Source organism: Protopterus annectens, chromosome 2.part0 (assembly GCF_019279795.1).
Source record: "Protopterus annectens isolate FY-2018-M chromosome 2.part0, PAN1.0, whole genome shotgun sequence".
Lineage (NCBI taxonomy): Eukaryota > Metazoa > Chordata > Ceratodontiformes > Protopteridae > Protopterus > Protopterus annectens.
The window spans coordinates 76,448,802-76,471,827 of NC_056728.1; the positions used below are offsets into that span (position 1 = coordinate 76,448,802).

At 38.8% G+C, this 23,026-nt stretch overlaps 1 long non-coding RNA gene across 1 annotated transcript in view; it reads right to left on the reverse strand.

The window, feature by feature from the left end:
• Positions 1–21,226, reverse strand: part of LOC122792968 — a 763,898-nt gene extending 742,672 nt beyond the window's left edge. Inside the window, exon 1 of the long non-coding RNA XR_006363434.1 lies at positions 21,128–21,226. This is a non-coding gene — a long non-coding RNA (uncharacterized LOC122792968). The remainder of the gene's footprint in view (positions 1–21,127) is intronic.
• Between the last annotated feature and the right edge of the window lie 1,800 nt (positions 21,227–23,026).

Sequence of the window (23,026 nt, forward strand, 5' to 3'; positions counted from 1 at the left end):
GTCAATCAGTAGAGGAAGTTATACGAAAAGCCTGGGAAAGATTGCATTGCACTTGCTGGATTTCTGGACAGAAAAGTGATATGAGTTGGATACATACAATTATGAAGAGTGACTGAGAGGTAAAGTTCAGAAAGAAAGGATGACGAGGCAGCAGCAAACAGGGAACTAGTTTAAGTCCTGACCTTTAGTATTATTTCATAGACAGGTAAGTCGACACTAGAAAATTGTTCCTAGGACAAGTTGTGGAAAACAGCATACAGTAATTTAAAAAGCTGTGGGATGCCTGCTGTATGCATGTCTGTGGGTACACAGTAAGGTGACAGTATGATGCTTCTAATATATATTGGGCACAGACACACACATTGTCTCCTTCCTGTTAAGGCGTGATATGAAGTCCGCACATGTAGGCTCACTACCTAGTGAAAACTAAAGGACTTGGACATGAACAGTGATCTACAAGTTCAATATATTCACACACAAGATAGTTGTACAACTGTAATTCAAAATTAAACTAGGTTATTTAGCTTTTAAGGTAACAGCACTATTTTCATTGCTGGACAAAACTACGGAAAGTTCTATGATACTTAATTGCATTAAACTCTTAAGAATCTTGTTATCTAAATTTTTGATGGATTTTTTTTAATTAGATGTGAAGATAAAGCTTTAATTAAATTTCAACTTTCTTTAAATCTTCAAGAAGCTGAATATAAAATGAAAGAATTGTGGCCTTCCTCAAGACTTAATTTAAGTTTAATATCCATTTTTTACCCCAAGGTTTAACATCCTATTACACGACTCTTTGTTTAACGCACATTATGATATTCTTTCATACATAATGCACTAACTGAATTTGTAATGTTTATGTTCTGAAAACTCTCTCACACTGCAGTTTTTCCACTTGAATCTAGTCGTCTCCACAGTTCTAAAAAAATCATTAGATGCTTCTGTGGTTATGCTAATCAATGAAGTCTTTGCAGTCCTTGCTGCACAAACACTTAAGTCTTAAACTACTTCATTAATTTTGCTAAGATATAGTTTCACTTCAAAACAGAAGTGGTGCATAAGTACAGTTTACATCAACCAGATGGGAAGCATTCTGGTGAGGGTAGGAACACAACTGCAGACAGCAGAATGGCTCTACCAGCTCTACCACTATGAGTGCTGAGTAATCCAAGGGTCCTCTATGGCCTTTTTGCCCATGTTAGTACATCCACTCATTCCTTCTGGCCACCAACACCTGCTGAACACATCCCACACTTTGTTTATACCATACACATTTTGCTGAGGATGTATCAAAATATGTCTAAGTGCTCTCCTATGATGACATCTGCTATCACTATAGAATCAGTGCACACTATCCTTTAGCATTCTAGTGGTCGCATCAACATAAAAATGTTCCACGTGTACTAGTCGCAAGATATAACAACCATCTAAATGAACAAGTAAATGAATTTCAAGAGACTTTAGTGTTAACTGTGGTAATATATCTAGAGTAAAAGATGATGGCTATGTACACACATACACACAAACACACACAATATACATTTTGTTACATATACTGAATGTAAATTCACCACCAGAGGGGTCAGTCTTATTTTCCCTAAAATCTGAGACTTGAAAAACCACACAAGCATGTTTGTGACCAGTTCAAGTAACATATGCAGGCATAATAAAAGGGATAAAGGCAAAATATCAGAAGAATGTTAAAGGGCAAACCTCAATTCCTACAGGAAAAACATGTTAGGGCCAGAAAGTTCTGAACCATCTTTAATTTTAAGGACTGGACAAAGATGCTGACATGATTTGCATCATGAAATTTAACCAAAACTTCATACATTCATGATCCACTTCCACAAGATGTCTGTAACATTTGATATACCATGGTAGAAATGGATTAATAACACTGCTCGGCTACAAAAATTGAAAGACTACTTGTAAAAGTGTAAATCTAGTACTGAACTGTGATACCAAATGTATAAGAACCGAGCTAAAATATAATCTAGTCTACCAGAAAAGTTTGTGTTTCGGAAACAAGCTAGATATAGGCAGATCCAGCAAGTATCTAAAGACAAAGGGGAGTCCAGCTAAACCACGATTTTTCACAGGGATAAAATCTGTGTAGGGAACTTGGTATGCTATCAAAGTCAAGAGAGAGAGAGAGAAACTATCAAAAGCAAGAGAAATCAATCTTTAGATCTTGCACATACCCATCTCCTGTCATGCAGAAAAGGATGTAAAAGGATGAAAGTATAGTTCCAGGCTAAAAGTAGTGTGACCTTTTATAAACTTGAAGTTCCGTTGCCTGTGAGGAAAGGAAAGTAGGAGGGAAGGTCTCTCACAAACACGGACACGGGTGGTTTCAGACGAGACCGTCATTAAGTAGCAAACCAATTCCATTTTCTGCCCTAACAGGAAATAGGACGGAAGGAAAATGATAGATCAGGTGAAGGTTATACAAGCTTTTCTAAAGTAGGTTCCACCTCCAGTCAGAACAGGAAAGCAGATGCAAGTTTTATACAATGCGGTACAAGATGAAACTCATAATTCTTCACATTACTTGCATACGTTGATACAAAAATTTAAATCACAAACTCAAGTGGAAACGTATACACCTGAAGCAAAAGAACAAAAATCCAGTACCTAGTGAGTTACACAGAATGAAAAAGAGATGGAAGGTTGAGGTACAACTGGATAAATGACCTAGTGTTTCCCTGAAGACTACATTCACTGAAGAGAATCATTGACAAGCACCTCAAATAGCTAACTTGTGGATGGCACCATCAATGTCAAGCCCTGAAAAGAAACTACCCATCCTCTGGTCCAGCCTGACAGCCCTACTCTGAAGACCAGGAACCCAACACTGAATTCAGGATGGTGAATTCCATCCAAATCTGGTTACCAATTTCAGTGCCAGAAAGGACCTAAAAAATGGAAGAATTAACATCAAGTTTGACTGCAAGCCAAAGTCAAGCTGATGTTGATCTCAAGTAAAAGATTGTTGAAGTAGAGTTTGATCTCAACCCAACACAGAGCTAGGGACCAAAGCATCAACCCCAATGAAATTCAGAATTTCAACACTGGACCATAGGACTCATATAAAACGTGAAGGGGATGGCAATTCACTTGGAAATAAAGAGTTCTGGCTGCAAATACTAAACAAATCAAAGAAATGTTATGCTATACTCAAGATGATCAGTTATATGGTCTCAAATAAATGAAGTATGAAGATGGCTGGTGAAAAGGTCCAAAAGGAAAGGATTTCAATTTACTTCAACTGTAATGATGAAGACTTCAAAGAGAATACCTGGACATAATAAAAATAGATTTAACATGTTAAAAATAAGGACATATAGAACAATGTTAAGTGGTTCCATTTCCATACTTCCTAACTTTACAGGTTACTAAACTGAACTACAGAGTAAACTGTACTCAAACTGACAGAAAAGGTCACTGGAATGTATTACATAAAGAAAAACTGGTAGAGGGGAATAAAAATAAACAAATGGAAAAAAAAGAAAACTCATAAGCACTGAACTTAAAATTGACTATTCTAAGATGAGGCTTGACTAGTTTGAGACAAACTGGCACAAACCGTATAACTAAACACTAAAATATAAAAAGGTGAGCAGTAACTTGTGACCTTTTAGAGATGCCAATACCTCTTACACACTGCAATAATGATATGGAAAGGACTTCTTGTTTGCATAGTATTCTGGGTAATAAAGGGCACTACAGACAACCAGCATCAAAAAATTTCCCAGGCCAAGTCCAGCCAGTCTTCGTTCTGAAGATGGAATTCCCAGGCCTAGATTCTCCAACTACATAAACACCATCACAAATGTGTTTTACAGCAATCGGCACATACCGGATAGGAGCTGCTAGGCTTCAGCTGTACAAGTCTCACTAAATGTCTACAGTAACCTGCTGACTTCAGTAGGATTCCTTCATGCATGCTGTAAAACACTTCTTCAGGAAATAAATATTTGCAGAGTACATTGCAACACCCACAGGAGATAAACTAACTCTGGGTGAACCTATGTGTGTAAACAAAACATCAACTGCCAACACTATGAGCAGTCTTTTTACATTACCACAAATTATGCCCAGCTATCACCATGGAAACAAGCTGTACTATATACTTGGTTCTAGGCAAGAAAAATGTGGGTTAAACATGAAAATATACATTCAGATGACATTTTTGTCATTTATATTAGAAAGGAACATCTAATCCAGATATACATGTACTGTAATATTTTCCACAAATAGGTAAAGATACAATACCAAGTTTGCATGCATGTCAGAAAATAGGAAGCTTAGAACAGAAGCTTATTTTATGGGGAAAAAAGTTACTGAGACAAGTTATAATAAACATTTTTTTCTAAAAATCTAAAATCTAATTAGCATAGCATTTTAATACCAAACAGCACACAATTGTTCCCTGCGTCCAGAAGGAATGCGAGAAATAGAAAAATTAAAAAAGACGGGCAAAAGTGATGGAAACATAAGTACAAAGAAAACCTACAGACTAATGAAATGTATTGCAAAATTCTACTGCACTGTCAATTATTTTTGCTTCAGAAAAAGGGATATGTAATACATCCCTTCTTTCTTTCTTTAAATTGTTGCCACTAGTACATTGGTCATGTGGTTTTATAGGTACTAAGCTTAAAAATCATGTGTGATGAGGGGATTTCTCAATATTATGTGAAGGTATAAAGTCAGAAAACAGGAACATACATGAAAAATAGGTACATCATGTTCAGGGGTGAATCAGGTCGGAAAATTGTGAAGTTCCTCCAAAATAGGGAGAGATGAGAGGTCTGCTCCCCACTGACGTGTAAGAACAGAGAAACATCGCATAGTACTAGCAGCAGTAAAGAAAGGGGGAATGAAAGTGTGTAACCACCATGAACACAATTTTATTACAAAAAAAAAAGGAAAAAGCTTGAAGGTTTGCAACCATGACCACATTCAAATGTCTACTATTATGTTAAGTTCCTTACACAAAAGTACTGTGCTCTTTTGGTGGATCACAGTTGCAGTCACCACTGTAGGGAAGATTTACCAAGTTGCTTGCACCCCCCCCCCCACCAGCAATTAAGAAGTGAATTACTCCGCCAAAGAGGAGATTATGCCTTTCAGAATGCTCAAAGGCAATCTTGCTCTTGCGCTCGAGACTATACCCAAACTGTATTGCTTTGAGAAAGTGTGACTGGAGGACCATGTCACTGCTTCCAAAACATCCTGCAGATCACACCCTCTCAAAAAAGCCTCAGTAGTTGCTGTACCTAGAGCACATTGGGGCCTGATACACAAGTGTAACCTTTCCATTACTCTTGTAACAGAATAATAATGCAACGTGTTATCCATTTGGAGACTGTCTGTTTAAACCAAGCTAGCCCTAGCTTGCCTTCTTAAGAACAATTCTTCCAATTTTCTGATTATACCCAGACAGAACCTAAACAAGCTGATGTGCAAAATTCTGAGACCCTAAAGAAAGCAGGTAGTTGTATAGCATAGCTGACAGCCATCTCTGTAAACACCCTCAGCATGAAGGAGAGGCTAGAGTGCAGGATCAGCCTAGCTTTGTGAAAGGAGTTAAGGTTCAATGGGTGAGACTATACACACTAATAGGTCAATGGAAATTTTTTTGGGATGAATCCCTAAATGTCATTCCCAGAGTTTAGCATACCCCCCCAACATCCCCAAATCCAACAAAAGGGAACTGTTCCTACAACATACCACTTGGTACACCTAAAAGATGAAGAGGAGTGGCCGTAAACATAAGATGCTTTATGGTTGCTCCAAAGCTTAATGAACAATCCAGTCTGAATCCTTTGATTTAATACATATCTATCATGCAATGACAAACTTGTTTGTGCCTGTTGAACAAGGTTTTGAATTTTATTCTTAGAGCACTTGCATTTGAAACAATTAGTGAAGGATTTAATTTTATTTTTTGATCAATTTGCATTTGCACTTTAAGGATGTTGGTATAGATAATGTGGATCAATCTGAAATCAAATCTTCCATTTCTGAACTCCTTTATTTGAGTAGCTGCTTTTAAGAAGGCTATAATTGAAGTACAACTTAATCAGTCTTCAAATCTTTTTACTTATAATTTATCAATGCATGAGAGATAAGTATTACTGTGTTTGGGACATAATTCTAAGATATATTAAAAATTATGATAGAGGAGATGCTGTGATTATTTGGGACTTGGATGCATAAAAGGAAAGTTATGCACAACTTTCAGATTCCAGATTTTATAATACGGTGTTAGATGCCACACTTAAAATTTAAAGTAGAAATCATTTTTAAAACTAGCTATATACAGAAGAAATTAAGTAGCTTGGCATTTAAATGGTAAGTGAACCCGAAGCACAGCATTTTACGTTACCCAAAATACACACATACCAGATGCCCTCCCCATCCCCAGAAGACCTACAGTCTCTGGCAGAGTGTCTAACCGAACCATGGTCAGCTTTGATCAAATATTTGAAACCTTTACTTCTTCCCTTCTTTTGAGATTGTGCTTGTAAGACACAACTTAGTTTCTATAAATTCTAGAAGATTATCAGATGGAGCAAAGTTTATTTATGGTAACCTTGGATGTTCAGTATTTATATACTAATATACCATACTGGGCATTGTTACAAGCTGTGAAATATTGGTTGACCAAAGTTACTTTATATTCTCCAGGCATTAATACTTTTCTGCTATGCTTGACAGAGCATGTTCTAATGAATAATCTTCTTCGGCAAGACTAACAGATGAAAGGTACAGCAACGGGAACTTCCTTTTTTCCCATTTTTGCTGACATTTTAAGTGATATGAAGACATTTTGATTTGTGATTCCACCCACATTTAACTCCATGCCATGATGATTGTTGGCTGGTGTGGACTTCTGATTTACTAGATCAGCGTTTTTGAAGAAAATGAATGAAAACAAATGGGGTTTGACCTTTACTGCAGAATACAATCAATGCAGCATTCCTTTTTTGGATGTCAGGGTTACTGAGATGTAGATGATACTACTCATGCCTTGTTTTATTCAAAACCTTTTTACAAAAACTCTTTGCTGGAAGCTAATACTTACATGTAATCAACAATATACCAAAATTACAGCTCAGTAGGATTAGATATATATGTTCTAAATAAAAGGATCTTGTCAAATAGGTGGATGATCTTGTACAAATATTTTTAATGAGGGGGATATAATAAAAGGTTCATAGGTGTGTACTGGCTAATGGCCCTGGAGCCTTTACAAGCCTAGCCCATAGAAGTGCCCTGGCATTGTGCCACCCGATGTTAGTTCCCAGTGCCTCTATCAAATAGTCAGTGAAGTGATCCCCAGGCTGAACTTTCTATTACCCATCCACTCATCAAGATTTCTCTTGATGAGGGCCAGTGAGGTGCTCTGCTTAACATGTATGGGAAGTCTATTACAGAGCATGGGCACTCTCTGGGTTATTAACCTGTCCCTCCAGCATGTTCTGTTGATTGTGGTAATGAGGTTGAGGTCTCTGAAGTGTGTGGTGCGGAGGGATTTGGATTTCTTTAGATGTAGCATTTCTAATAGAGCTGGGTCAGACATGGCTTTGTAAGTCAAGCAGAGATCGCCTCTTAGTAGACGATATGAGACAAAGAATAGCTGGAGTTTTTTGAGTCTGTCCATGTAGGACATCTATTTAAGGCCTAGGATCTTCTTCGTAAGGTACTTTTGTGGCCTTTCCAGCTATTGCATGTGTCTAGTGAGGTACATGCCAAATGGGGCATTATACTCAATGATTGGTCTAATGAGGGAAGAGTAGAGAGAGATGATGACCTCTTTCTTCCTGGATGCAAAACCCTTGGTATGAGATGTGCCACACAGAAGGACTTTCTGACCACAGTGGCAATGTGGTGGTCGAAGGAGAGGTTGCTGTCAACCTGCATCCCCAGATCTCTTATAATGCCTTCAGTGCTCAGTGGGCTCACATCGATGTGGTAATTAGTGGGAAATGAGTTTTCCCTAAAGAGGATAACGACGCATTTTTTGGCATTAAGCTTAAGGCCATGGTTTCGACACCAGTCATTGGTCTCAGTGAGGCCTTTCTGTAGGATGTCTACATCACTTGGGGAGTTAATAACGGCTCCCAGCTTGCAGTTATCTGCAAACTTGGTCAGCCAGAGTCCCACCATGTTGGCCTGGACTTCTGAGAAGTAGATACCAAACAGGAGAGGACCCAGGATCGATCCCTGTGGGACTCAACTCATGACTGGTCAGCAGTCTGACTTGGAGTCCACTATTTTCACACTGTGGGTTCTATCTGTGAGCCAATTTGCAACTCACCTAGTGATATAGGAGTTGATGCCTAGTTTGGTGAGTTTATCAATAATTCCTGAGTGGGGAATGGTATCAAAAGGCTTGGCCAGATCAAGGTAGGCTGTATGAACTGCCTTTCCCTCATCCACAGCTCTGGTGACAGACTCAAAGACGTCAACTAGGTTGAACGGGCATGATCTACCTTTCACATAACCAAATTGCGTGGGATCTACAGTGTGGAGATTCCCTATATCCTTGTTAATTAGTTCCATGATGATGCACTCCATAGCCTTACATATCGGACTCCTCAGGGTAATGGAGCTATAATTCCCAGGGTCTGTAATTGCTCCCCCTTTATGGAGGGTTGGGAGGGTGGCCTAATGGTTAAGTGTTTGTCTTACAAACACAAGGTGCAGGGTTTGAGTCTCACAAGAGATAATTGGCTAGGCTTAAAAATAGCTCACAAGGGCAGTTAGCTTAGTACTAACCTATGAACCTATGAGAGGAATGACTGCAGCAGTGCGCCATTTGGTAGGGGCAAAGCCTGAATTCAGGATGTGATTGAACAGGGCACACAGATGTGATGCCATTTCACTTTGTAGTTCATGTAGAACACATCCAGGGATATTGTCGGGCCCCATGGAAGCTGTATTCTTAGCCTTGAACAATGCAGCTTTAACCTGCGCTGCAGTAAAGCTGTGTGCCCGGCATTCCTCTGGTATTGTGATTGGTCCTCTGGGGGGGGGGGTAAAGATGGCACTGAATCTGTCAGCCAGTATGTTGGGAATATCTGTTGGCTCAGTATAGGAGGTACCATTGTGCAGGAACACAGAGCAAACCTGGTTATTGCCATGGAGATTCTTGATATAACTATAGAAGCCTTTGTGGTTGTTTTTAGTGTTTTTAGTAAAAGGGTCAATTTCAAAAGCTAGAAATTTGGTCAGTCTAAATCAGGGTGGCATGTTGACTTATAAATTATCAACAGATACTTCCCGACACTATTTTAGGTTCCAGTTCAAACTTTTTCATGATTTGATTAATCAGCGTTAGGCCATTTTGTAAGCTAATAAAGTTTAGTTTGCCATATTTCTATAAATTTAGTTATAGAAAGGGACAAATGTTTCAACAAATTTTGAATAGCTTTTATAGATAAAATTCACAGGTCACGTTTCTTCACAAAACTATTGGTGGGACTTTTTGTAGGAGTTCATCACGCAGACATTGCTCTTTCTGCTTGTTTGTAGATAAAAACAGTTAATGTAACAACAGGTATTACATCTTTGGTAAGAAAGCAATGGGTTCTATTCCCACACCAGACAGACAGACTGTGGACACTGCAATGCAGCATAAGGGGGGTGCTGCACTCCTGAGTATGCCGTACTTCAGGTGAGACATTAAACTGAAGCCCCATCTGCTTTAGTTGCTGGTAGCTAAGCTGGATTCAAAAGATCCCACAGCACCTATTGAAGAGTAGAGGAACTTCCCTGATGCCCTGGCCAAATTTCCCCTAGTAGTAGTACAAATGCCACTTTGGGTCTCTCCTGAAAAGAGCATACCAGTCTATTGGAACTAACTCGGTCAACAAGGGATAAATAAAAATTTTTCTTCTGCCAGTCGAGTATATATCAGTCAACTGATTACTTTTGATATGGATTGGATTATTTAGTAGTTTGCATTTTTCAACATTTAACGTTGGCAAAACTTCCAGACATTTCAAAATGCATTATCAGTGAGCATTTAAGTGCCATTAAGTGTCACAAATTAACACCCTTTACAAAGACACATTAAGACATTCTGGGGCATATTATAAATGTATTGATATTGCTAGAAATTGTACAAAGAGCACCTGAAACTTGGCTTGCAGGATATACTACTGCTTAAGGAAAAACACTGGATTGTTCAGCTATGACTGCAGTTGTATACACGTTTAAATTAATTTTGGTAAAAATAAATTTTTAATGTACATGTTTATGCCAATATCTTTAAATATATATGTATGTTATGTAACTGGGTCTTTTGTCAGTTTTTAATTGTAGCATTTATTGCAGTGCACCTGCCACTTTAAATGTATATAAGAGTTCTCGTTTGCAGAGTGCTTGAGATTTGAACTGAAAAAGGAGTGGTCTTTGCTGAAACCAGCCTACGGCCCTTACCAGAATTTTAGAGTACAATAAATGCTCTTCACTTGGTCTTACATGAGCAATTTTATCGATCTGTCTGTTGCTGGCTGTTGGTTTTCAAGGCACATTAAAGACTGAATCTGTTGATACACTTCTTGCAGAGATTCATTTCTTGCAGAGGTGACTGCCATGAGGAATGCTGTTATATTAGTCTACAATTTCAGGTTTAGAGATGTTGCCAGGTTGAAGTGCCAAACCTTTTGTAGTTAAACCAAAAGGCAAAGAATTAACCAATAATTGCCCTCCCCTACAAACCACTGATACTGCCCAAGTTTTCTGTGAATGGTAATGTGGAGATAGACATCCATATCAACAAGTACCAGAGAGCTTAGGAAAGCAAGCAAGGCCTGTAGTGTCAACACCTTGAATTTTGGAACTTTTAGCTTTCTCAGCACTTAATTTCCTAAAAGGTTTTCCAGGGGCCATATTTTCCTGGAAGAGAAACAGCCTTGTGCACAAGCCTCCATTCTCCTGACTATGGGATGAAACATGGCTTTTGTTGGCATGTAATGTTAACATATGGCATATAAGATTTTCTGTACCTGCTGTTATTAATGTTAAGACCTCTGAGGTCTGTCAAACTACAGCTTGCATTCCTTGACCATAATATCCACCACATTTGTCTGAGGTAGTTCTGATCCATTGCTTGTATGAAGAGGCCAAGTGATCCCTTACCTTGGCAACTGGATGCAGCAACTGGGTAAAAAGAGTTAATGGCTGGGTCAGAGTTACTGATTGGGTCTGGAACTGGTATTAGGAAGGAGAGGCTGCAGTACTTCCAGTTAATCTATTGGGAGTGGACAATAAGAGACTCATCATTCATGCTACAATCTTTTTAGCATTACCTTTGTGTTTAGGCTGCTTATATTTACCTGGCCTCAGGTAGTAACATCCTAGTTTCAAAGGATGATCTGTACTTCATCTGGGGACTGGAGTAGGATATGTGCTTAAAAAACTTCATGGCCTTCCCCATGTCATTCAGTTTTGTAAATATATTACATGCTTAACAAAAGATGCATTACTGACCTGCATATTCACTTTCTCAGACAGGACCAAATCATCAGCAATAAATGTTTTCTTATAACCAATCCTGTTGGTATTGTCCAGAATGCTGCATTCAGAGATCATACCCACATTTTACAGCATGCCTCCCTAGCTGTAAAAGGGTTTGAATTTTGAGCATGCATAAACATTTTTTTCTCATCCAGCATTCTCAGTTAACTTGCTGAAAGTTGCTTTAGGACATGTTCCTGGCATTTCAAAATATGAGTCTAGCAGTGCAATACCTTGAATGCCAGTTCTGCTATGGCATACATCTTTTTTTACAAATCCATCCAATAATCTACTTTCCCTGTCATTGAGACCAGTGTTATGCCTCTGAGCCAGTATGGGATCCTTTCTAGATTCCAGTGAAAGTGTATCTGGATCTGCAATAGGATTCTAGATTCCAGAGACAATATATGTGGTTCTGCTCTAGGGTTCTTACAGAAGTTGTGAGGAGTCCTATATCCTATTCTGTGGGCTGGGGTTGGCAATATGACTCCAATGGGACATCATGAAAAGACATCCAAGGAGGGATCACTGTGCTAGAGGATTACCTAATGGTTTAGTAAGCCCAGTCCCAGAAGATCCATAGCCCTTTCCTGGATGCCTGTGGCCTCAAGTTAGTAATGGAAATATTCTCTCATGAGGGAAACTATCCCCAGATGACAAGTCATTTTGGGGGAGAGGTCAGTCACAGGCCATTACCATCTGTATCACAGGACAACAATAGGATACCCAGGACTTCTGGTCTAGGTCCTCTTCCCCATCCAGAGAGAATTCAGGGTCTCTTGCAGGGCAGATTTTTTTCTGTTGGTTTGGACTTATGGCAGAGAGTTGGCTGGACACAGGTAGTAGGCTATGCAAGAACTAAAAAATCCTTCCTCTTTCAAGAGACATTTTACATCCATCTGACCTGTCAGGCAGATGGGACCAAAGCTAAACATCTGAAGGATGACTCTCAGAAGTACAGCACAAAATATACCCATGCACTGAGAAGAGCAAGGAAAGAAGGCAAGCACTAGAAATTAAACAGTTATAGTGTGTGGGTTTAATAAAGTAAAGTCAAAATAATTTACAGAGATGACATAACAGAAATTACATTAGAGTGCATTTTCAGAGAGCCAAAACAAGTGTTACAAGACATCACTTCAGATTCCAAGCATTTTTGTACAGAAAAGTAAAATAGTTAATGTTGTATGGTATTGCACAGAAAAGTTTAAAATATGAAGAGTTACGAAGGAGTCCAAAAGGAAGATGAAAAGAGCAGGCCAAGATAATAAAAGCGTGTCAGCTACACAAACATGAAGCAAGCAGGTGTGAATATTACAAGTGGAGTCAAGTATCTTTAGAGCGTTAGAAAAAATGAAGATTTATGAATGGGTACAGAGTTGTGTTTCATAAAAACAATTGTAATACAGAAACAGATCTCTAAGGCAATTGCAAGCAGAAAGCGTATTACCAATAGTGACTTGTAGTTTTAAGAAGATTCAAACCAGATATGCTAAGAATGGAAAATGAATAAAGGAGATTGGCAAAACCAGTAGATCAAGGGAAAGTAGGAAAATTAAACTTGTATAAAACAAGACACGGGGATAACAATGTTCAAAAGAAATCTATAGCAGCCAGAGGCATAACTGCTAAAGAAATGTTATGGTTAAGTAAACATCTCTCCCTAGAGAAGAATTTGTATGCAAGTGTAAGAAATAGAAATTCTGTCATGGATGGTTAGAAACGCCTGTGTGTAGCGGATGAGGTAATGAGAAAAAATGAGGTTCGTGATTTCTTGTATAAAACAGGAAGAGTTAAGTGCAACACTATTAGCAATCTGTGGTTTGTGGCTTTCGTTTTACTGTCAGCTTTCCTAATTCCAAATGCCTATGTGACCTCTCAACAACCCAGCATTTTGAAGACTGTCCAGATTTGACTTGTTTTGTTCTGTTCATCTTAATTTGTGGCCTTCTGGTAAATGATTGAGGAATGCAGTCATTGAATAATAAGACATTTGAGTTTCAGACTTCATATCCGTCAGAAAACACATGCTAACGCAAAGCCTGTTTGTCTAGCAACTGTCTACTTATAGGAATATTTAAAATCTGTCAATTGTTTTTGGCTTTATACAACATTCTTGAGCAAAGAAGTCAAGAGGTATTGTGACTGTTTATGTCCTGACAAACATGCAGCTGTGCGCACGAGTGTGCATGAGTGCATACAAGTGCGAGGGTTAGCATGGGAGTATCATTCTTCTCAGCACATACAGATCGGGAAGTGGCTTTCACTTTTTACAACTCTCCTTACACAGACTGTATTTATTTTAACTTTTTTTCATTCCAGCAGCTGCAATGAGCATACTTTCTTGTTATATAAAAAGTCAGTGTAATCTTCAGACCTTATGATAACTCTTCAGCAAATACGCATATTGTTGAAGTGAAATATTTCTCCACTTTTATTGCATAAAATATTGCTTGATAGCAGCATTTGTATTGCGTGGGAACACATCCCATCAGCACTCTCTCTGCAATAGAAGCTTGGTAACCTTGTGGCCTTGTCCTTAGTTTTATAAACATGTAACAGTAGCTGAAAGCATCAACTGGCAGACGTATTATGTGCTATAAACCATCTCCACAAGAAATGGAGCTCATTTTTTTTCAGAAAACAGCAGCTAGAAAAAAGAAAATAAGAATTCGATATGAAGTCAGACCAGGGTATAAATAGGCAATGAAACCGCAAAATGGAATTAAAGTAAGGCAAAAAACAATTCATGAAACAGCAGCAAATTTTATAGGAAAATAAAAACAGCAAACCATTTTATATATATATATATATATATATATATACTCCATGACAAATCGTGCACTCAATATATAACTGTAGATTTCAGATATACCTTAGCAGTGACACATGAATGTTGTAATCTCTAATTTTGTACATAACGGAATACAGGAAGTTTTTACTCCCCAACCGTGCTGGTCATCCTGCAAGTATTAATGTCAGTGATGGGCAGTTCATTCTACTCATTTGACTGTTTGGTATAATTACCGCAAATAAACATGTCTTTTAACCTTACTCATAAGCTATGACAGTGCACATCCGAACACTTCTATCCATAGCTAATCCTGCTACTCATGCACGTATCATTAATGCAATGAAAAAACTTATGTTTTATGATTTGTGCATGGTGCTTTTCATCCTTGGTCTCAGTTTACAAACAAGGCTGCAGCCACGTGGACTAACCAAGTGAATAAACACAACAGCCACAACCTGAAGTGAATACATGAATGCACAATGCCATGTGGTAAAATAAAAAAACTAGAGCTACTAATGCAAAAAAAATGTCTCAAAGACACACATAGTAAAAAGCAACAAGGTGAAAGAGCAGCTGTGCAGAATTTTACAGAATGTCCAGACATTGATTCATATTTTTGGTTTGTTTCTCATTGCATTTGTAGTTTTCTGCATGCTATCTCTTGGACTCAAACCTTTCTGTATTGAGATATGAAATAAATCCATTAACTTCATGGAAGATGCACAACAATCAGCAAACTATATCCAAAATAGAAGCAGGTTTAACACACGATATATCACAGCAACCAATTTATTCGTTTTAGCGCTTTCATCGGCCTTAAGCCTCAGACTTCATAAGTAACACATTTAATACACTTTGTACATACTTAAATACCCTTCACCTTGTCACATGGTAACTTAACCACTCCCCTTAATAAATGAATTTAAATACAATACTAATGATGTTATATTATGTTATAAAAATCCTCCCTGCTGACAAAACAACATTTTATTACATTCATATTAAAATAGTGGTACTTGGTACCCAAAATTAAAACCCATCCCAATAAATGACCTGAATGAATCTTCTTCTTCTTTGGCTGCTCCCGTTAGGGGTCGCCATGGCAGATCAACTGTTTCCAATTCTTCCTGTCCTCTCCATCTTGCTCTGTCACACCAACCACCTGCATGTCCTCTCTCACCACATACATAAACCTTATCTTAGGTCTTCCTCTTTTCCTGTTACCTGGCAGCTTCATCCTTAGCATCTTTTTCCCAATATACTCTGCATCCCTCCTCAGCACATGTCCAAACCAATGTAATCTTGCCTCTCTGGCTTTGTCTCCAAACCTTCCAACCTGGGCTGACCCTCTAATATACTTATTCCTAATCCTGTCCATCCTCGTCACACCCAGTGTAAATCTTAACATATTCAACTCTGCCACATCAAGCTCTGACTCCTGCCTTTTTGTCAATGCCACTGTCTCCAACCCATATAACATAGCTGGTCTCACTACCCTCTTGTAGACCTTCCCTTCCCTTTCACTCTTACTGGTACTCGTCTGTCACAAATCAGTCCTGACACTCTTCTCCACCCACTCCATCCTGCCTGTACTCTCTTCTTCACCTCTCTTCCACACTCACCATTACTCTGAACTGTTGATCCCAAGTACTTAAACTCATTCACCTTCACCACCTCTACTCCCTGCATACTCACTGTTCCTCTATACTCCCTCTCGTTCACACACATATATTCTGTCTTAGTCCTGCTGACCTTCATTCCTCTTCTCTCTAGAGCATATCTCCACCTCTCCAGGGTCTCCTCCACCTGTTCTCTACTCTCACTACAGATCACAATGTTATCTGCAAACATCATAGTCCATGGGGACTCCTGTCTGAACTCGTCTGTCAACCTGTCCATCATCATTGCAAATAAGAAAGGCCTCAGAGCTGATCCTTGATGTAATTCCACCTCCACCTTAAACGCATCTGTCACTCCCACTGCAGACCTCACCGATGTCACACTACCCTCGTACATATCCTGTACCACTCTTACATACTTCTCTGACACTCCCGGCTTCCTCATACAATACCACAACTCCTCTCTAGGCATCCTGTCATATGCCTTCTCTAAATCCACAAAGACACAATGCAACTCCTTCTGACCTTCTCTGTACTTCTCCATCAACACTCTCAGAGCAAACATCGCATCTGTAGTGCTCTTTCCTGGCATGAAACCATACTGCTGATCACTAATCATCACCTCCCTCCTTAACCTAGCTTCCACTACTCTTTCCCATAACTTCATGCTGCGACTGATCAGTTTATTCCCTCTGTAATTACTACAGCTCTGCACATCACCCTTATTCTTAAAAACTGGTACCAAAACACTTTCTCCATTCCTCAGGCATCCTCTCACTTTCCAAGATTTCATTAAACAATCTAGTTAAAAACTCCACTGCCATTTCACCTAAACACCTCCATGCTTCCACAGGTATGTCATTGGGACCAACAGCCTTTCCATTCTTCATCCTCTTCATAGCTATCCTTACGTCCTCCTTGCTAATCCACTGCACTTCATGATTCACTATCCACACATCATCCAACCTTCTCTCCCTCTCATTCTCTTCATTCATCAACCCCTCAAAGTACTCTTTCCATCTGCTCAACATACTCTCCTTGCTTGTGAGTACGTTTCCCTCATTATCCTTTATCACCCTTACCTGCTGCACATCTTTACTAGCTCGGTCCCTCTGTCTAGCCAATCGGTACAGGTCCTTTTCTCCGTCCTTAGTGTCCAACCTTTTATACAGCTCTTCATACGCCTTATCCTTAGCCTTCACCACCTCTCTCTTTGCCATGCTCCTCATCTCCTTATACTCTTGTCTACTTTCTTCATCTCTTTGACAATCCCACTTCTTCTTCGCCAACCTCTTTCTCTGTATACTCGAATGAATACATTAATTATAAATAAACATGTAAATGTAAATAACATTAAATGCTTTTAAAACCTTGGAAAATGTACAAAAGTTGATAAAAAAACTACTACACTTAGGAATGACAATGAATAGGTAAATGAATAAATAAATAATTACATACATAATGTATCTAAATTCCCTGAAGGACAGCACATCTAAGTTACAAATAACAAAATTCCATTCTTGTTGAAATATGAAGTCATTACTGTTGCTGGTTAATTAGGGGAAATAAATGTAAATAATGATTGCATAGTGACATATGAAACTCCGATTTTAATTTAAGGTAACTAGAAATAGACATGGTCTCGTTGAGACCTGGGATGGTTGTGGCTTTAACCCGAAGTTGCCATACCAACTCCCTATATTCCAACCACATATCTCTTGGCCTTCCCCTCATGTCTTTATCAACAATCTGTTCCAAGCCTGAAAATCTAAAAAAGTGTCCTCTACATTCAAACACATGCCTGGCCAAAGCATTGGTCAAATTGACTTTTCGTATACCATACATATGTTGATGTATCCACTTATAAAGAGCATTTTTTGTTTTACCAATGTAGAACCTAGCACATTTTGACAAATAGCTATATACACTAAACATTTGGTCGAACAATTAAACTTTTGTGTCAGTTTAACTTCTCCATAACCTTCAATATGAACTACATCTGTTTCCATGATGAGGCATGGAAGATGTTAGAGATAACAGAACTGTATAGACTTAACTGTTGATGTGAATACTTTACTGTATATACATGTCTTGTAATTTTTTCCCCCTGAAAAATGTTAACATGTTTTTCAGAGAACTGTCTGAAATTCACTTAAAACATACTGTGATGGAGTTGTTTTCTCCATGGAACTCCAATGAAAATGAATTCTGTAATGCAGAAAAGTCAGACTGGGCAAACAAACTGAAGACTTAAGTCACTAAATAATGCTAAACTTGAGTTTGATTTAGTCTTTAGAAAATGCAAGCTAATGCAAAAATATCAATACTTAATAGCTGTCCCTTATTTGAGGCCTTTGCCCCCCATTATTTTTAGCTTTGTCCAGACGTCTTGTGCTAAGAGGGTGAGAAGTATGCTACTAGGAGCTCAGCAGGGGTATCATGGAAAGTGGAACGCTGTATGAAAACAGCAGCGCAAGTATGGACTACAATGGCATTTTAAAAAGTTATGTTTCAGAAATAACTGTGTTCAGCATTTATGATAGCACCAAGAACATAAAGTGAATGTGCTACCTCTGACGATGCTTCAGTCTGAAGTAGTAACACCATTTCAGTCTTTCCTTATTTATTGCTAGTACTCCAAACTTAGCAGCAGCACTGAACTCACTTAACCAATCCCTTGAGAAGGACACATGTAGAAAAAGCACTGCTAAGAAGCTGAACCTGTTGCCTACAATGCTAACTGCATGCATTTATGACTGCCTGGTAATACAGCAAGTATGAACATCCCTGGTTAACTTGTTCATGCAGAAGGGCTGTGGGGAGAAGGGGACTTGCCCTCTCTACAAACCATGCTTTGAAAGTATAACAGTGATTATTTTCACAGCTTGCTATTTCCTGTGAACCCCATATTTTTCTGTCTCAGAATTTGCACTGCCACGTCTCAAGCTTCCATTAGGGCTCCGTATACCACAGCTGCCATAGACAGTGGTATATATCAGTAACATGCTGACAACAACTTCCATCCGAGATACAACTAGGACCATGTGCAATTATATTGGAGAACACAGCCAGCCTACCACCATTTCCATTTGCTAAGTCCTCAATAGTTCCATCACTTAGTACATTACAAAGCACATTTAGCCATCTATTAATCCCATCTCTTCACAGCTCATCCATTTCCTCATACCATTTTTTAAATACCGACTTAATGATTTTCCACTTGTCTTGCCCTTTTGCTCTTCCCAAAACAGTATAGTTTACAGCTGTTCATCTAGATTCCATTTGCTAGAACTTCTACCCAATTCAATTCTGCTGGGGTTGAAGACAATCCCAAGACACAACAGCCAAAAAGGATGGAACCTACCCCAACTGGGAGACTGGGCATATGGAACACATGCATACATTCACATATCTAAGGACAATGCAGTACCACTAACTGATCTGCCAGCATGCCATGGGAATGTGCAAACTACAAGAAAAATCTAGCCAAGCTAGAGTTTCTACTGTGTGATTCCTTAAAACTCTTGTATTAGAGGCAAATAGGATATATGCAAATGACCTCTTAAGAGCATCAGGTGTTTCAGCTATATGACAGTTCTGAATGCCCATTACTTTTTTTCTTTTTAAGCCTATGGACAAATTCAGGCCAATAAAGAAACTCCCCTAGCTATGGACATGCATGTTTCAGCCTTCCTATGGCCTCATCAGCAGAACATAAGTGGACTGTTTGGATAACCTTTAGAAACACAGGGTTGTCATACCCAACTGATGCCATTAGGGTGTCTGCAAAGTACCCCAACTAACAAACTAAAATAATGAGTAAAAAGGGTACACAAAGAAAACAATCAGTAAAAATTACAAGAAAATGTAACCAAGCTAGAGTTTCAACTGTGTGATTCCTTAAACCTCTACTTAGAGGCACATGGGATATATGCAAATGACCCCTTAAGGACATCAGGTGTTTCAGCTATATGGCAGTTGTGAATGCCAGTGACTTTTTTTCTTTTTAAGTCTGTTATGGACACATTCAGGCCAATAAAGCCAAACCCCACTAGCTGTCATTTGCATATATCCCATGTGCCTCTAATACAAGAGGTTTAAGGAATTACACAGTAGAAATTCTAGCTTGGCTAGATTTTTCTTGTAATTTTTACTGACTGGTTTATCTGTGTGACCTTTTTACTCATACTTTGTTAGTATGGAAATGTGCAAGGAAAGCTGGCACACTAGTTAAACATGTGATCATGAGGGCACTATACAAACTCTGTACCTCAGCTGAGAAACAAAGTTGGGGGTCCAAGAATAATTTACACACACACACACACACACACACACACACACACACACACACACACACACACACACACACACACACACACACACACACACACACAATGTGTGTTTGGACATTTGTATACTGGTGAGAAGGTTGACCTTATACAGGTCACTACTCTGCCATTTGTCTGGGCAGTAAACATCTGTTAATGTACTGTAGTGAGGAGCCACTACACAGCTGCCTCTGAATTACGCTTAACTGAGATTCCTTACATGCAAGAAATGGCTAAGATCATGGAAATTATTCTGTCTGTCTTACACTGATTTGTGCTGGGTTGCCCATTTATTTGCATGCCATGTCTACATTCCTAATATATGTTACTACATCCTTGCAGCATTCCTGTTACTGTATAGCATGAAGTAATTTTCCATGTGATTATTTTTGTGCACAAGCCTTAGAGTACACCAAAGTTACGAATCCTGCTTGTAGGTCACATGCCAAATGTGAAATTAAAAATTTAAAAATAAGCTGGAGAAAATACCGCAATACAATCATTCTGAAGTAATGATTTTATACAATTGGACTTCTTTGCTACTGTTCTGCATAATCGGCCACTTGCTCTTATGGTCAGAACCAGGAAGAAGGATGTGGGTTAAACATATTTTATCAGAGTGCAGCGTAAAAGATGAGCGGCTATTCATCACTCCCAACCACTGTATTCTCAGGTGCCTCGGATTACAAAAGACATTACAAGTGAATGTTTAGAAGTCAGTGGGAAGCCGAAATCACAAACTGAAACAAAGCACTGGTTTGACATGTACAGATAACCATTTTACAGTATAAGGCAAGAGAGAAGTTTGGTAAAGCTCAGATGTCTAACAAAATAGATTCCCTTACCTCATGTTTTTTTTCGGTGTTCTGTAAACATCCCAGGTCGGTATAACCAGTTATCTGCAACCCAGCATGAAGTTTACTGGATGCTTGTAATACTGTTGGTAGGGCTTACAAAAGAAAAAAAAATTATCATCACTTCCTTGCAAAAAATATTTAAAAAAGTAAGTAACTGTTCATCAGGATGTTCCTTATTGTTGATTTCTACTCTACTGTTGCAATATTTAGCTTACACAAGCATTACTAGTCCTCAGATTCTGTCACTACTGGGGCACTGTTGAAGTAGGAAATGTGTCTTAATTTGCCACTTTTTAGTGCCATTTGTCATGGAGCTGTTTTATATTCTTGACCAACATAAATCTAGTTCATTCAATATCATGAAATTAAACTGCTATGGCAGAAAAATGTTCTGTCATGCATTATTAAATAAAAACATATTTGAGAAATTCTCACACAGTACCACAGTTTGCATAGTAGTCCACTATTTTTCTGTTACGCTAACAATGTCTTGGTTAATCATTAAAGTTTATTATACTAATGTAGAAATGCTCAATACTATTGCATTATGGGCATGCTCTCTAAGGCTCTTACTGTAAAATAATGCAGCGCTCATTTATACATTGGGCAGAAATTTCTGTGCTCTCCTGAGAAAAGTGCTCTCTGCAGAGCAGAGGGTACATCAATCAATCATAACAAGTCAATAAATACACTCAGTTGTGCCTAGATAGAATATCAATGCCCTTGCAGTTTGTTCCATGTCACTAAGCAGTCGCCTTGGCTACAGTCCATCTGCCGAGCCAAGGGAAAATAGATGCAGGCTTGTTAGGAATGATGGTCTATTTTCCTTTATATATGCTCTTTTCTCACAGAACATAATGATTTTGACACATTTCAGTGTAAACGGATGACAGCTGTGTACTCTTCTCTAAGGTACACCTTTGATTATTGCCTACAATATACTTCTAGTAAGTAATACAAATATATACAGATACCGCTGTAAATATTTACAAATAATTTGTTCTTTGGTTTGCGCTCTGGGATTCCATTCCCTTTATTTCCTTTCTGATAATGAATACTCAGTAAGTTTCCCTTGAACAAAAAGCATGCCCATGGCAATGTATGAATGGCAGTTGCAAAGATTTTAAAGTGGGATTAAAATCTGTGGGTGATAATGGAAATACCCAAAACTGGATTCTGTTGCCAGAAAGCACACAACAGGCCAGACATAACCCCGTGGTCAACTAGACCTACCGGTGCATAAAAGTACTGCAAACAGGTGTGAGTAAATTATTGACAACACACTTATGTTTACAGAGGTACCAGTATAATTTCCTTCTTTTTTTGTTGGTACCCCTGGACCTCATGTTTATCATCCCAGCACCCAGTGTCCCAAGTCCAAGATGGGTCTATCAGTCATCCTCCTTCCCACCCCTGCTTCTATCTGGATGGGTGGTTATGCCCTACCCGTTCCTCTCCAGCTCCCATACTCCTTGATTAGAGAGCAACTCTCATTTCCTCTTTCTACCAAGCTCCCCCAGGGAGTGTAATAAGTATCGATTCACCTAGGTCTAGAATATGTGTCCCAAGCCAATACTCAAACCCAGGTCGGCTAGGCCATAGTTGCAGCTTTATCACTCTATGCCATCAGAGCTGCTAATGTGCCAATATAATTAAGGCAGGAATCTAGACCACTTCTAGAGGCTATAAGTCTGCATTTTTGTTATTAACAGTGTTATGTTAGTGGCTAACTGGAAAAGTAGGAATACAGCATGCACTGTCCCATGTTTCATACTTGGGAATATGAAGAACATATGGGGTATTAATCATATAGAAACCCCAACCTTAAAACAGTAGCAAGCTATGTCAGAAGCAACTGAAGCACAAAGCTGCCCTAATATGTACACC